Raw genomic sequence first — 14,520 nt, forward strand, 5'->3', positions numbered from 1 at the left:
CAGTATACAAGTCTTTTACCTCCTTTGTTAGATTTTTCCCCCCTAAGTTTGTTATCTCTTAGATGCTATTGCAAATGGAATTAATTTCTTAATTTCCTTTTTGGATTGTTTATTGCCAGTGTATTAAAAACCCAACCAATTTTTTTTTTCTGTTTGAGTTTTTTTTTTCATTTTTTAAAGTTTTATTGAAGTATAGTTAATTTACACTGTTGTGATAATTTCTGCTGTACAACAAAGTGATTCAGTTATACACATATCCATTCTTTTCATATTCTTTTTCCATCTAGATTATCACAGAATATCGGTTAGAGTTTTTATATGTTGATCTAGTAACTTACAACTTTGCTGAATTTATTAGCTCTAGTAGTTTTTTTATGGATTCTTTGGTGTTTTCTAAATACAGGATCATATCATCTGTGGATTATACATAGTTTTATTTCTTCCTTTCCAATTTGGATTCATTTCCTTTTCTCGTGCAATTGCTCTCAGTAGAACCCCAAATACAGTGTTGAATAATAGTGGTGAAAGTATGCACCCCTATCTTGGTCCTGATCTTAGGAGGAAAGCTTTCAGTCTTTCACTGTTGAGTTAGTTGCATGATTTTGAAAAATGCCATTTATGTGTTCCTATTGTGGTGCAGTGGGATTGGCAGTGTCTTGGAAACACTGGGATGCAAGTTTGATCTGGCCCGGCACAGTAGGTCAAAGATCTGGCATTGCTTCAACTGTGGCTAAGGTTGCAGCTTCAGCTTGGATCTCTTCCCTGCCCTGGGATCTCCATATGCCACGGGGTGTCCAAAAAAGAAAAAAAAAAAAAAAAATGCCATTTGCCCAATGAAAAAAAAATGGGCAGAAGACCTAAATAGACATTTATCCAACGAAGACATATTGCTTGTAATTTTTTGTTGAAAGCTAGGCATGAAACTCTTGAGTAAAAGGAACTTAAATAAGCCATTGGTGGTGTGATGGTAAGGTGTGTGTCGGGGGGAGTAGGAAGCATTCTGTAGTCCTTTGATTATGTCTCAGTCTTTGAGTGAGCCTGTGTCTTTGTGTTGTGAAGCTCACAAGTACCTCTCAGTTTTTTTTTTTTTTTTCCCCAGGCTTTGATGGCTACAGAGGTTGGAGTTGGGTATTTCCCTTTCTCCTTGATCTAGTTAGGTAGTTTATCCCAGGCCAGGCTTACTAAGAACAGAATGCTCTTTAAAGTGGCTACTTATCCCCTGCCCTGCTAGAAGTCCAAGGGTACTTTTCTCCAGCATTCACTGTGAGAATCTGGAAGGAGCTCCACAAGATAAAACTCACAAAAATGTTCAGGCTCCACTGGAGTTTTATACTCTAAGACTTGTACACACTGAGCTTCTGAAAATTCATCAATTACAGTTTAATTTTTCCTACTTGCTGCTGGTTTCTGTGGAGGTTTTTGCTCAGAGGTTTCTGCTCTGATGTAAGCTGTGGTTCTCTGTATCTTTCTGTCTGTATCTCGAGTTTTGGGCACGGCAGTTTGCCATGTGAGGTCACTTCTCAGATGGATCTAAGAAGAATTACTGATTTTTTTCAGTTAAGAAGAATTACTGATTTTTTTTCTCAGCTTTTTACTTGTTGTTACGGCAGAGTGATGACTTCTAAACTCCTTACATGCTGGCCAGAAGACTTCCCCTAGAGTTTCCCTCAAACTCATCCAAACTGTGCCTTACAGTTTATGATTTTCTGCTTGGTGCTGTTTCACACAGAATCTTTTGCTCCTGGGCTTCTGCTCCAGTAAGTTGTGACTCTCTGTGTCTGCCAATCTATCTGTCCAGTTTTGGAGGCTGCAGCTTTCTCTGTAACCCTGGTCCTTAATAGATCTAAAAAGAGGATTTTCAGTTTGTTTAACTTTTCTGTGTCGTGAGCACTGGAGCGACAACTTCCAAGATCCTTTACATGCCAGACCAGAAACTGGAAGTCCCCCGCCCTTCTAGTCCTGTTACTACTTCTGCTCCTACTTCATGCTACCTTGGTTATATATGTTTCTCTAGATCATTTATTCATCTAGGAGTGAGACAGCTAAGTCATGGTGGATGTATATTGTCAAATTTACTACATAGTGCCAAGTTTACTGTTGATCATTCCCTTGTAAGCCAAATTATGGGAAATTTTGTCTTTTTTTTTTTTTTTTTTTTGCTATTTCTTTGGGCCGCTCGCACGGCACATGGAGGTTCCCAGGCTAGGGGTCTCATCGGAGCTGCAGCCCCCGGCCTACGCCAGAGCCACAGCAACGCGGGATCCGAGCCGCGTCTGCAACCTACACCACAGCTCACGGCAACGCCGGATCCTTAACCCACTGAGCAAGGGCAGGGATCGAACCCGCGACCTCATGGTTCCTAGTCAGATTCGTTAACCACTGCGCCACGACGGGAACTCCAAATTATGGGAAATTTAAAACTGATCACTGAATGAGTTTTTTTAGAAGTGGCAGACTAAACAATTTTGATAGTTGTTATTGTCTGTGAAAAAGTCAAACTCTTTGTCATAATTATGAAAAAGATAAAATCAAAATGGTTTCCATATAAATATAGAATTGGAGATCATTTTTAAAAAATTTTAAAGTTGCTCCTTTGCCAAAAACTTTAATCCCCAATTTTTTTTTTCCCCTTAGTCTGGATGTTTGGGACTATATGGTTTGAGAGTATGAAAACCTGTCAGGTTCACCATTGTCAAACGATAATAATAGTTGAAAACTGATATTCTCTTTGTATTTCAAGTTAAGGACTGAAGCAATCCAGTTTATCAAAAAGATGAATCCACTTTTTCTTACTTGTGGGAAGTTAACTCACCAACAACTCTGAATCCAGGCCTCAGTACAGAGATTTTCATTGATTCTTTGTCATGAGAAATGTTTATATTTGTGTTAATTATTTGGGGAGCAAAGAGCAATAAAGTACCTTGAAGAAGTGTTGCTTTTTTTTTCTAATTTGCTTCAAAGTGTCACTGAGCAAGTAGAACTTTTGGTCTGACCAAAGAACGATTGATGTAGTGCCATAGCCATCTTAAAAAACAATCAGCTATGCAATCACCAAAGTCCCGAATGCAGATAAATTTACAAGACAAATGATCCAGTTTCTTTTAACAAATAAGATGTACAAAGAGGGCAGGACTGATACAGGTTAAAAGAGATTACAAGTCATCAGCCAGATGCAGTGTTTGGACCCTGCTTGGATCCTAGTTTAAATCATCTGCAAAAGGACAGTTTTGAGACAAGTGAGAACATTTGAATATACCTTGGGTATTGAATGATATTAAGAAATTACTGTTCATTTTGTTAGGCGTGAAAATAGTATTGTGATTACATCTCTTAAAAGTATCTTTTAGTATCTAACGTATACGTTGGTAAAATGATATATCTCAGAATTTAACTACATCAAGAAAAAAGTAGAGGGTGGTAGATCAAATGAGAATAGTAGATCATTGAAAACTGTTGAAACTCAGTGATGGTACATGAGGTGATATAATGGTATATCGTTGTACTTTTGTGTATGTTTGAAACTGTTCTAATTTTAAAAAAGAAGTAAAGAAACTACCTACTCTCACTGGATCTTATGTCCAAGGGGAAATCCAGTAGAAGTCAGTGAGGAATAGTAATTATTTTACCTCTTCTCCCTGCAGGTATCATTCCATTTTAGCAATTACAGAGAGGTTTAAAACTCCCATTGGAATCACAATTCATTTCCTTTCTTATAGGTGGTTCCTAGGCATCATTCTACCACAGATAAACTTTAGCAATTCGTATCAAAGCTATATTAATTGGAGAGGTGGGAGTGTGTAAATCATGTAATAAGTGGTTCTTATGAGCTTCATAGCAATGAGGAAGTTAGCGGTTAGTTTTTAGAAGGTTAGCAAAATGGTACAGTGGAAAGAATACAGGATATGGAGCCAAAACAGCTGGTTCTGTTAATGATTACAAGTGTGACCTTGAGCACTTAACCTACCAAAAAAGTACTTAACTAAGATGTGAAAAGAAGAAAATGCAAAATCATGTCTTTTCAAATACAAATTATCGTAGGCCCAAACTAAAAGCAAGTTTAGTATCATGCTAGCCATAGAATCTATGCAATCTCATAGGCCAGCTTTGATAGTCAGAATGCCTTAACTTCTGAAGAAAACAAACCTGAAGTGTCCTACTAGATTCTCACAATTACTGAGAATTTTTTTTTTCAACTGTAAAATTACATTTGTTTAGCATTCTGTGTTCTGAGAAGTGTTTTCACATATATTGCCTTCTTTATCCATGACCTGTTGTATGGCTTTTTATTTAAAGGTGCTGTCTCCTAAATGGTATTATATTAGGAAATTTTCATAGGCTTTTCATCCTCTAAGACTTATTTTAATAACTTAATAGATGTTTATTAAACAATTTCATGTTGGTTATATTTTGAAAGCAGCAATAATTATTTTATAAAGTTAGGTTATAATCTCTGCCCTCCAAAAAAAAAAATTATGTTGTGGTTAAGAGAGTCTCAACCTTTTTCTGATTTCTGTTTCCATAGAATTTATATTCGTAACTTGCTGCCATCAGTAACTCTCTTCTTCTTCTTCTTTTTTTTTTTTTCTTTTTCTTTTTTTCTTTTTGCGTTTTCTTGAGCCGCTTCCATGGCATATGGAGGTTCCCAGGCTAGGGGTCTAATCGGAGCTGTAGCCGCCAGCCTATGCCAGAGCCACAGCAACTCGGGATCCGAGCTGCGTCTGCAACCCACACCACAGTTCACTGGAACACAGGATCCTTAACCCCACCGAGCAAGGCCAGGGATTGAACTTGCAACCTCATGGTTTCTAGTCGGATTTGTTAACCACTGAGCCACGACGGGAACTCCAGTAACTCTCTTCTCCTGTGCTATGCTTCTCAATCCTGGGTAGTTGTGGGTGGGGTAGGCACTCAGGAGCACTGCTGTGGTCAGTCATCAGTATTTTTAGTCCTCTTCATTTGTAAAATAGGAATCTCCTTTGCTGCCTTTTATCCTTTGGTTCACTGTTTGCTTAAAATAATAGCATACATTTGAGAGCTTTCTGAGTACTAAGGTACAGATCTAAGGGTCATCATCTCCTTAGGCCTTGCCTCTTCTCGGTGAACTATTTCCTGGTGGCTTCCATGTTAGTACTGTTTTTGCTAACTGAAAGAAATCTGAAAAGGATTTTTGCCTTTACAAGAAAAAGAGTGAAAAGCAAAAATAGTGTTCAGCATTTGATTTGCAGCAAGCCCTTACAGAGGCATCATGTGCCCCGAGCAGTGAGAGTGGCACCCCCCAGGTCCTTCCCTGGGGAACTAAACTCAGTATCTCAGCATCAAGCCCCAACAGTTTTGAACTGTGTCTGTGAGCATCTGTGTTATCTCAGTTTTTGTGCATCCATGTGTTCTAAAGTTTTAAATTGCTTCTTCGCTTTGTGCTGCTTTGGCTTATGAAAGGTGTCATAATACTTTACTTTCAGATAGCAGGGGAAACTTGTACTGTATTTCTTATGTTACAGTAAAGTGTGTGGTCCAATGAGGAAGAAGAGAATACTCCATCTTTGCAGTGACTTTATATTCTGACACACTATAGTCTAAACACACTACACATATTGTTCAGGCTGTCATTAGTCTTTATCTTTTTGCTATTTCTTTTGGGCCGCTCCCGCGGCATATGGAGATTCCCAGGCTAGGGGTCCAATCGGAGCTGTAGCCACTGGCCTACACCACAGCCACAGCAACGCGGGATCCGAGCCGCGTCTGCAACCTACACCACAGCTCACGGCAACGCAGGATCGTTAACCCACTGAGCAAGGGCAGGGACCGAACCCGCAACCTCATGGTTCCTAGTCGGATTCGTTAACCACTGCGCCACGACGGGAACTCCCATTAGTCTTTAGTAGTAGTTATATCATTCGGAATAAGGTATACTCACAAAACACTGTCTCTTGAACATTTAGAATTAACTTACCAATTCTTAATTTAAAAAAATACTACCAACTTCCATATAGTTGATTTTCTCCCATTCCCTCTGCTGCTCCTTTTACACGTTGTATTTTAATAATGTCAAATAAAATACCTAAAAGTTCCCCCCAAATTTTTTAAATGAAAATGGCTATCACTTAAGATAACATGTATTATTTTTGATTCACCCTTTCTCTTTTATTACTTCTGTTTAGTCTCCAAATGCCATGAGTTGTTCTTTCAAAATGATTATTTGATCTGATCATTCCTCTCCTTCTTGTGGTCACTTTATGATGCAAGCCCACATCAGTTTATTACTTGAATCTTGGGAGTGCCAACATTAGATCAGTTTTAGTGTCTCTAGGTTTATCTCTGCATTCCAGGCCCTGGTCTGTTCAGCACCCTCATAAAGAATTTTTAAGATGTAAGTTTCATACATCAGTCATTCCTCTGCTTGAAGGCTTTCAGTTGACCTTTACTGCCTAAGAGATGACATCAAAGTCCTCATTTGGGTATGCAAAGCTTTTCATAATTCGATTCTGTCAAACTCATCTAACCTTACTTTTCACTGCTCCTTGTTTCTAACTTTGCATAACTTTTGCCTTGCTTTTTTATTTCCTCTTTGCAAATGTTTTTCAACTGTTTGCCCTCCTAAAAGTGTCTTTTCCTCCTTAGTTTTTCTAAGTCTGGTTTTATTTTAATCACAATCTCCAGTATCTCCTGGTACAGTGAACTCTTCTTTCTTGGATATCTTCTGATTATCAGTAGATACAGGATCTAATATTGCCACTGTACCAGCATCATATCCCTTACAGAACTTTGGGTTTTTTTGTTTTTTGTTTTTAACTATCAAAGGTCTTTAAAAATTAAAGTGTAGTTGATTTGTAGTATTCTTTTAGCTTTAGGTGTCGACATAGTGATTCAGTATTTTCACATATTATGCTCCATGTGAAGCAATTACAAAATAATGGTTGTACTTCCCTGTGGTGTACAATATAGCCTTGTTGCTTATTTATTTTATTCATAGTAGCTTGTGTCTCTTAATCCCGTACCCCTATCTTGCCCCTCCTCCTTTACTCTCCCCGCTGGTAACCAGTAGTTTGTACTCTATGCTGTGAGTCTGTTTCTGTATTATATATATTCTTTTATTTAACAGATTCCACATATAAGTGATAACAGAGTATTTGTCTTTCTCTGACTTATTTCATTAAGCATAACACCATCTAGATCCATGCATGTTGTTGCAAAAGGCAGAATTTCATTTTTTTTATGGCTGAATAATTACTCCATCGTATGTGAGTGTGTGCGCGTGCGTATGCACACCCTATCTTCTTTATTCATTTGTCTGTTGATGGACACTTAGATTTTTTCCATATCTTGTCTTTTGTAAATAATGCTTGCTGCCGTGAACTTTGGAGTGTAAGTATCTTTTCAAATTAGTGTTTCTGTTTTCTTCTGATACATACGCAGCAGTGGAACTGCTGGATCATATAGTAGTTCAATTTTTAGTTTTTTGAGTATTCTCCGTACTGTTTTCCATAGTGGTTGTACCAATTTACACCCACCAACAGTGTAGGAAGGTTCCCTTTCTCCACACACACTCCAGCATTTGTTGCTTTTAGACTTTCTGATGATGGCCATTCTGACTAGTGTCACCTGATACTTCATTGCAGTTTTGATTTTCATTTCTCTAATAATAAGCAGTGTTAAGCATCTTTTCATGTGTTTTTTTCCCCTATATGTCTTCTTTGGAGAAGTGTCTGTTTAGATCTTCTGCCCATTTTTTTTATTGGTTTATTTGGTTTTTTTGATATTGAACTTGCATGGGTTGTTTGTATATTTTAGATATTAATCCTTTGTCGGTTGCTTTGTTTGTGAATATTTTCTCCCATTCTGCAGGTTATCCTTCCATTTTGTTTATGGTTTCCTTTGCTACGAAAAAGCTTTTAAGTTTAATTAGGTCCCATTTATTTATTTATTTTTGTTTTTATTTTCATTACTCTAGGAGGTGCATCCTAAAAGGTATTGCTATGATTTATGTCAAAGATCTCTTTGCTAGTGTTTTCCTCTAAGAGTTTTATTGTGTTTGGCCTTACATTTAGTTCTTTAAATCCATTTTGAGGTTATTTTTGTATGTGGTGTTAGAGAGTGTTCTAATTTCATTCTTCTGCAGGTAGCTGTCCAATTTTTCAGCACCACTTTTATTGAAGAGACTGTCTTTTCTCCATTGTACATTCTTGCCTCCTTTGTCATAAATTAACTGACCGTAGGTGTGTAGGTTGATTTCTGGCTTTCTATCCTGTTTCATTGATCTATATTTCTGTTTTTGTGCAAGTACCATACTGTTTTGATGACTGTAGCTTTGTAGTGTAGTCTGAAGTCAGGAAGCCTGATTCTTCCAGCTCCATTTTTCTTTCTCAGGATTTATTTGGTTATTCAGAGTCTTTTGTGTTTCTGTACAGATTTAAAATTTTTTTGCATTCCCATCACGGCACAGAGGAAATGAATCCGACTAGGAACCATGAGGTTGTGGGTTTGATCCCTGGCCTCACTCAGTGGGTTAAGGATCCAGTGTTGCTGTGAGCTGTGGTGTAGGTCGCAGACACAGCTTGGATCTGGCATGACTAGCTGTGGCCGGCAGCAGCAGCTCCCATTTGACCCCTAGCCTGGGAACCTCCATATGCTGTGGGTGTGGACCTCAAAAGACAAAAAAAAATTTTTTTTTTGTTCTAGTTATGTGAAAAATACTACTGATAATTTTATACGGATTGCATTGAATCTGTACATTGCCTTGGGTAGTACAGCCAGTTTGAGAATATTGATTCTTCCAATCCAAAAACATTGTATATCTTTCCATCTGTTTGTGTCATCTTCATTTTCTTTCATCAGCTTGTTACTGTTTTCAGAGTAAGGTCTTTTGCCTCCTTAGGTTGATTTATTCCTTTGATGCAATGGTAAATGGAAATTATTTCTTTGATTTCTCTTTGTTTCCTTGATTTCATTGTTTGTGTGTTGGAATGCAATAGATTTCTGTGTATTAATTTGTATCTTGCAACTTTACTGAATTCATTGATTAGTTCTAATAGTTTTCTGGTAGTATCTTTAGGTTTTTCTGTGTATAGTATCATGTTATCTGCTAACAGTGACAGTTTTACTTCTTTCCCAATTTAAGTTCCTTTTCTTTTTCTTTTGATTGCCATGACTTATCCTTCCTTTTGTTAATGTGGTGTATCATATTGATTGATTTGTGAATATCAAACCATCCTTGAATCCCTGGAAAAAGTCCCACTTAATCATGGTGTATGATTCTTTTCATATACTGTTGAATTCAACTTGCTGGTATTGTGTTAAGGATTTTTGCATTTACATTTATCAAAGGTACTAGTCTGTATTTTCTTTTTCTAGTGTCTTTGGTTTTGGTATTGAGGTGATGGTGGTCTTGTAGAATGAATTTGAGAGTGTTCTGTCCTCTTCAGTTTTTTGGAATAGTTTGAAAAGTATCGGTATTAGCTCTTTTCTATATATGTTTGGTATAATTCTTCTGTGAAGCTGTCCAGTTTTGGACTTTTATTTGCTGGAAGTTTTTTTTAATTACAAATTCAGTTTTACTACTAGTGGCCAGTCTGTTCAGATTGTCTATTTCTTCATGATTCAGTTTTTAGAAAGTTGTGTATTTCTTGAAATGTGTCTTTTTCTTCTGGGTTATACAGTTTATTGGCATATAACTGGTCATAGTATTCCCTATAATTTGTTGTGTATCTGTGGTATCAGTTGTTATTTCTCTTCTTTCATTTCTTACTTTGTTTTATTTGGGTCATCTTTTTTTTTTTTTTTTTTTTTTTTTTTTTGCCGAGCCTGGCTAAAGGTGTGTCAATATTATCTAATCAGAAAATTAGTACTTGGTTTCATTGATAGTCTCCTCTCTTTATATCTTTTTTTTTTTTTTCTTCTCTCTCTTTCCTCTCTAATCTTTATTGTTACTTCCTTCCTTGTGTTGACTTTGGGCTTTACTTGTTCTTCTTTTTCTAATTCCTTTAAATGAAAAATTAAGTTGTTTGAGATATTTCTTGTCTCTTGATATAGGCCTATATCACGATACTTTTCCCTCTTAAAACTGCATTTACTGCATCTCATAGATTTGGTAAACTTGTGTTTTCATTTATATTTGTCTCAGGATATTTTTATTTCCTCTTTGGTTTTTTAATTGACCCATTGGTTTTTTAGAAGCATGTTGTTTAGTCTCCATGTGTTTGTGCCTTTGCTAATTTTCTTCTTAATTGATTTCTAGTTTCACACAATTGTGGTCAGGAAAAGTGCTAAATGTAATTTCTATCTGCTTAGTTTTTAATTATTTTTTTATTTTTTATTTTTGGCTGCATCATGCCATGTCAGAGTTCCTGGGTCAGGGATCAAATTCATGCCACAGTAGCATCCCAAGCCGCTGCAGTGACAAAGCCAGAGCCTTAACCCGCTGTGCCATAAGAAAACTCCATCCTCTTAAGTTTGTTGAGACATGTTTTGTGGCCTAGCCGGTAATCTATCCTGGAGAACATTCCATGTGCACTTGAAAGAATGTGTATTCTGCTGGTTTGGGATGGGATGTCCTATAAATACTTATTAAATCTAATTAGTATATTACATCATTTAAGACCACTGTTGCCATATTGATTTTGGGTGTGGATGTGTTCATTGCTGTCACTGGCTTGTTACAGTCTCCAACTATTGGTGTAATATTGTTCATTTCTTCCTTTAGGTCTCTTAAGATTTTTTTTTTTTTTTTAATGTACTTAGGTGTTCCTGTGTTGGCTGCTGAGTATAATGTCCTTTTCTTGTACTGACCCTTTTATCATTACACAATGCTTTTGTCTTTTGTTACAGATTTTATTTTAGAGTCTGTTTTGTCTGATATAAGTATTGCTACCCTGTTTTCTTTTCTTTTTTTTTTTTTTTTTTTTGGTCTTTTTGCTATTTCTTTGGGCCACTTCTGCGGCATATGGAGGTTCCCAGGCCAAGGGTCTAATCGGAGCTGTAGCCACCAGCCTACGCCAGAGCCACAGCAACGCGGGATCCGAGCCGCATCTGCAACCTACACCACAGCTCACGGCAACGCCGGATCGTTAACCCACTGAGCAAGGCCAGGGATCGAACCCGCAACCTCATGGTTCCTAATCGGATTCATTAACCACTGCGCCACGACGGGAACTCCGCTACCCTGTTTTCTTATCATTTCCATTTGCAGGAAATATCTTTTTCCATCTCATTACTTTGTGTGTCTTAGCTCTAAGTTGAGTCTCTTGTAAGGAACATATAGATGTGTCTTGATTTTTTAATCCAATCAGCCACCCAAAACATACAATCAGTGTTTTTTTTTTTTTTTTTTTTGTCTTTTTGCTATATCTTTGGGCCGCTCCCACGGCATATGGAGGTTCCCAGGCTAGGGATCGAATCGGAGCTGTAGCCACTGGCCTCCGCCAGAGCCACAGCAACGTGGGATCTGAGCCGCATCTGCAACCTACACCACAGCTCACAGCAACACCGGATCGTTAACTTACTGAGCAAGGGCAGGGACCAAACCCTCAACCTCATGGTTCCTAGTCGGATTCGTTAACCACTGCACCACGATGGGAACTCCACAATCAGTGTTTTTATTGGAGCATTTGGTCCATTGACATTTAAATAACTGATGATAGATATGTACTTATTGCCATTTTATTACTTGTTTTCCAATGGTTTTTGTAGTTTTTCTCTGTTTATTTCTTTTTGTTTGTTCTCTTGTGGTTTGATGATTTTCTTTAGTGGTATGCTTGTGTTCCTTTTTCTCTAGTTTTTGTGTATATATTCTTGGGTTTTGATTTATGGTTACTATATGTGGAGTTCATATATGTTGACCTATATCTATTTGTTTGAAACTGGTAGTTATTTAAGTTCAGACACATTCTAAGAGACTTTTTTACTTCCCTTTTCCTAATTTTGTGTTTTTGATGTCATATTTTATGTCTTCCTGTTTATCATAGTTATAGTTGCTTTTACAATTTTGTGTACTTTAATCTTCATACTAGCTTATTTAAGTGGTTGATCCTCAGCCTTTACTATATGTTTGCTTTACTAGCGGGACTTTTACTTTCCTGTAGTTCCTTACTCTCTCTTTTTTTTTTTTTTTTTCCCTTTGGCCACAGTATGCAGTGGCTTGATGTGGGACCTCAGTTCTGAGACCAGGGATCAGACCTGGGCCACAGTGGTGAAAGATTTGATTCCTAACCACTGGACTACCAGGGAGCTCTCAGTTTCTTACTTCTTGATATAGCCTTTCTTTTTCTTTTAGGGTAGATGTAGTATTAACAAACTCTTTTATTTAGTTTTTGCTTGTCTGGGAAGTTAACTCTCCCTAAAATCTAAATGACAATCTTGCTGGGTTAAGTATCCTTGGTTGAAGGTTTTTCCTTTTTAGCACTTTGAATATATTATATCACTCCCTTTTGGCAAAGTTTCTGCAGAAGAAGCAGCTGATAATCTTATGGGGAGTGCCCTTGTATATGACTGTTTTTCTTTGCCTTTATAACCCTCTCTTTATCTTTTGCTTTTGCCATTTTAATTATATGTCTTGGTGTGAATCTTTTGGGGTTCATCTTGTTTGGGATCCTCGGTGCTTCCTGTACATGGATATATGTTTCCTTCTTCAAGTTTGGGATGTTCTCAGCCAAAATCTCATCAAATACATTCTTGACCCTCCTCTCTCTTTTCTCCTCAGGGGCTCTAATAATGTGAATGTCAATACACTTGATGTTATTTCAGATATCCCTTAAATTATTTTCATTTTTTAAGTTTGTTTTTCTTTTTACCATTCTGATTGGGTAATTTGCATTAAAATTATTTCTGCATCATTGGTTATTTTTTCAGAGGTTCTTACTCTTTCAACTGAGACAAATTCCTTTGTCTTCTCATTTTGCTTAACTTTCTCTGTCTCTTGAAATTAGGTGAAAGAATTACCTGGTACAGTCTTGAAGTCTTGTCCTTATGTGGGTGTGTCTCTGTAAAGTCTGTGTTTGCCCAGTAGCTTTGGTGGGAGAGTTAGATTTGGCATGAACACAAGCCATGCTTTTCTTTAGGATGTGCTGGCAGCTGTCACTTTAGTAGAAGGTGGGGCTGGAAATGGAGCAGCTAGGGCTGGAGCCAAGTGTGATAGGGGGGCTTCTCCTTTGCTCAGTGGGGGGTGGGGTCAGGTCCCAAGTTGCTGTAGCAGAAGTCCTGAGGGTCGGGGCCAAGTTGGCTCAATTCTATTCAAGCATGAGCTATTCTCACTCCCAGCACAGGTACTCTTGCCCCAGAGGGGAGCAACACTAGAGCAAGAGGGGCTGGCATGAGCACTTGGTGAGGGCTGGAGCATGGGCTGTGGCAGTCAGGCTGCCATCAGAAATCCAGACTGCCTCTGACATGTCACCCATCTAAGTGCCAGCAATGGGTGCTCAAATACTGCTTTAGATTTGAGTCACTGCAGCATCACAGTCAGGCTCTTTTCTCATTCATGGCAGCCTTTCCTCCATTCCGGGGCTGTGACATGAGGCAAGGAGCACTGGAGCATTAGTTCAGCTCGGAATGGGGCATGCTCCTCTTGAGCAGAGTGCAGACTTCCCACAGCCCTCCTATTAGTCCCACTCACCTTCCAACCACCTAAGAGGGTTCATCTTCCCTTTGCAGACTCCAGGGCCAGGGCATCCACTGTACAGCTTGAATAGGTCACTCCTTACAGAAGATCTCTACCCATATAATACCCCTCCTCTTTTGAGTCCCTTCCCAGGGGCACAGGCCCCAAACCTGATCCTTCTCTTCCCTTCCTACCCAGTTCCAAGTGGATCTTTCTTACAGCCTTGGTTGTACAGGAGTCTTTCTGCCAGTTCCAGTTAGTTTTCAGTGAGAGTTGTTCCACATGTAGATACATTTTTGATATGTTCATGAGGGGAGGTGAGTTCCATGTTCTCCTACTCTGTCATCTTGATCCAAGTCCTGTGAGGTCACCCTACAGCTTACCTGGTACCTGCCTGTCTTTCCCATACTGTACCTTCCAGATGCCGTGTGAATTCTCTTTCTTCTTGCTTTCTCCCTGCTGCATCTTCACTACTTTGTTGTATATTCTTTTGTTGTCGTAAGAGTTGGATGGCACATTCAGCATTGCAGTAGGATGGTAAAATCTGAGGCCACTTTGACTCAGCGAGGATCTACATAGAATTTATTCACATTATTAGCTTTTTATACTTAGATATACTGATTAGGTTGTCTGATTAGCAGTTGGAGGCAGAAGTGAGGATTTCCTGGGAATAACTTGTGTAGTTATTCATATGTTCCTTAAATAAATTTTTACTGTGTGGTAGGCACTGTTCTAGGTGGTAGGGAAACAGCAATAAATAAAATAGGAAAAAACTCTCACCTTTGTGGAGCTTAGTGGGGTAAAAAGACAAAACAGTAAATAAAGTCACAAAGCAGTAAGTGCAATGAGGAAAAACTAATGATGAGTGATGGGGTAGGGGACAGGATGCTATTTTAGATAAGACAGGAAAAGCATCTCTGAGGAGGACACTTTGA

The 14,520-nt window shown here is 38.3% G+C and overlaps 1 protein-coding gene and 1 long non-coding RNA gene across 5 annotated transcripts in view; both read left to right on the plus strand.

The window, feature by feature from the left end:
* RNF13 (ring finger protein 13) overlaps nucleotides 1-14,520 on the plus strand; it is a 140,740-nt gene that overhangs the window by 114,168 nt on the left and 12,052 nt on the right. The window lies entirely within an intron of this gene.
* Nucleotides 424-7,885, plus strand: LOC146397532 (uncharacterized). Its single transcript, XR_014824198.1, has 2 exons — nucleotides 424-5,609; nucleotides 5,873-7,885. It is a non-coding gene; the product is annotated as an uncharacterized LOC146397532 (long non-coding RNA).

The sequence above is a fragment of the Sus scrofa genome, chromosome 13, assembly GCF_054392235.1.
Source record: "Sus scrofa isolate SSC_HxYL_T2T_F1_AM1 chromosome 13, Sscrofa_HxYL_maternal_Yorkshire_Landrace_v2.0, whole genome shotgun sequence".
Classification (NCBI taxonomy): domain Eukaryota; kingdom Metazoa; phylum Chordata; class Mammalia; order Artiodactyla; family Suidae; genus Sus; species Sus scrofa.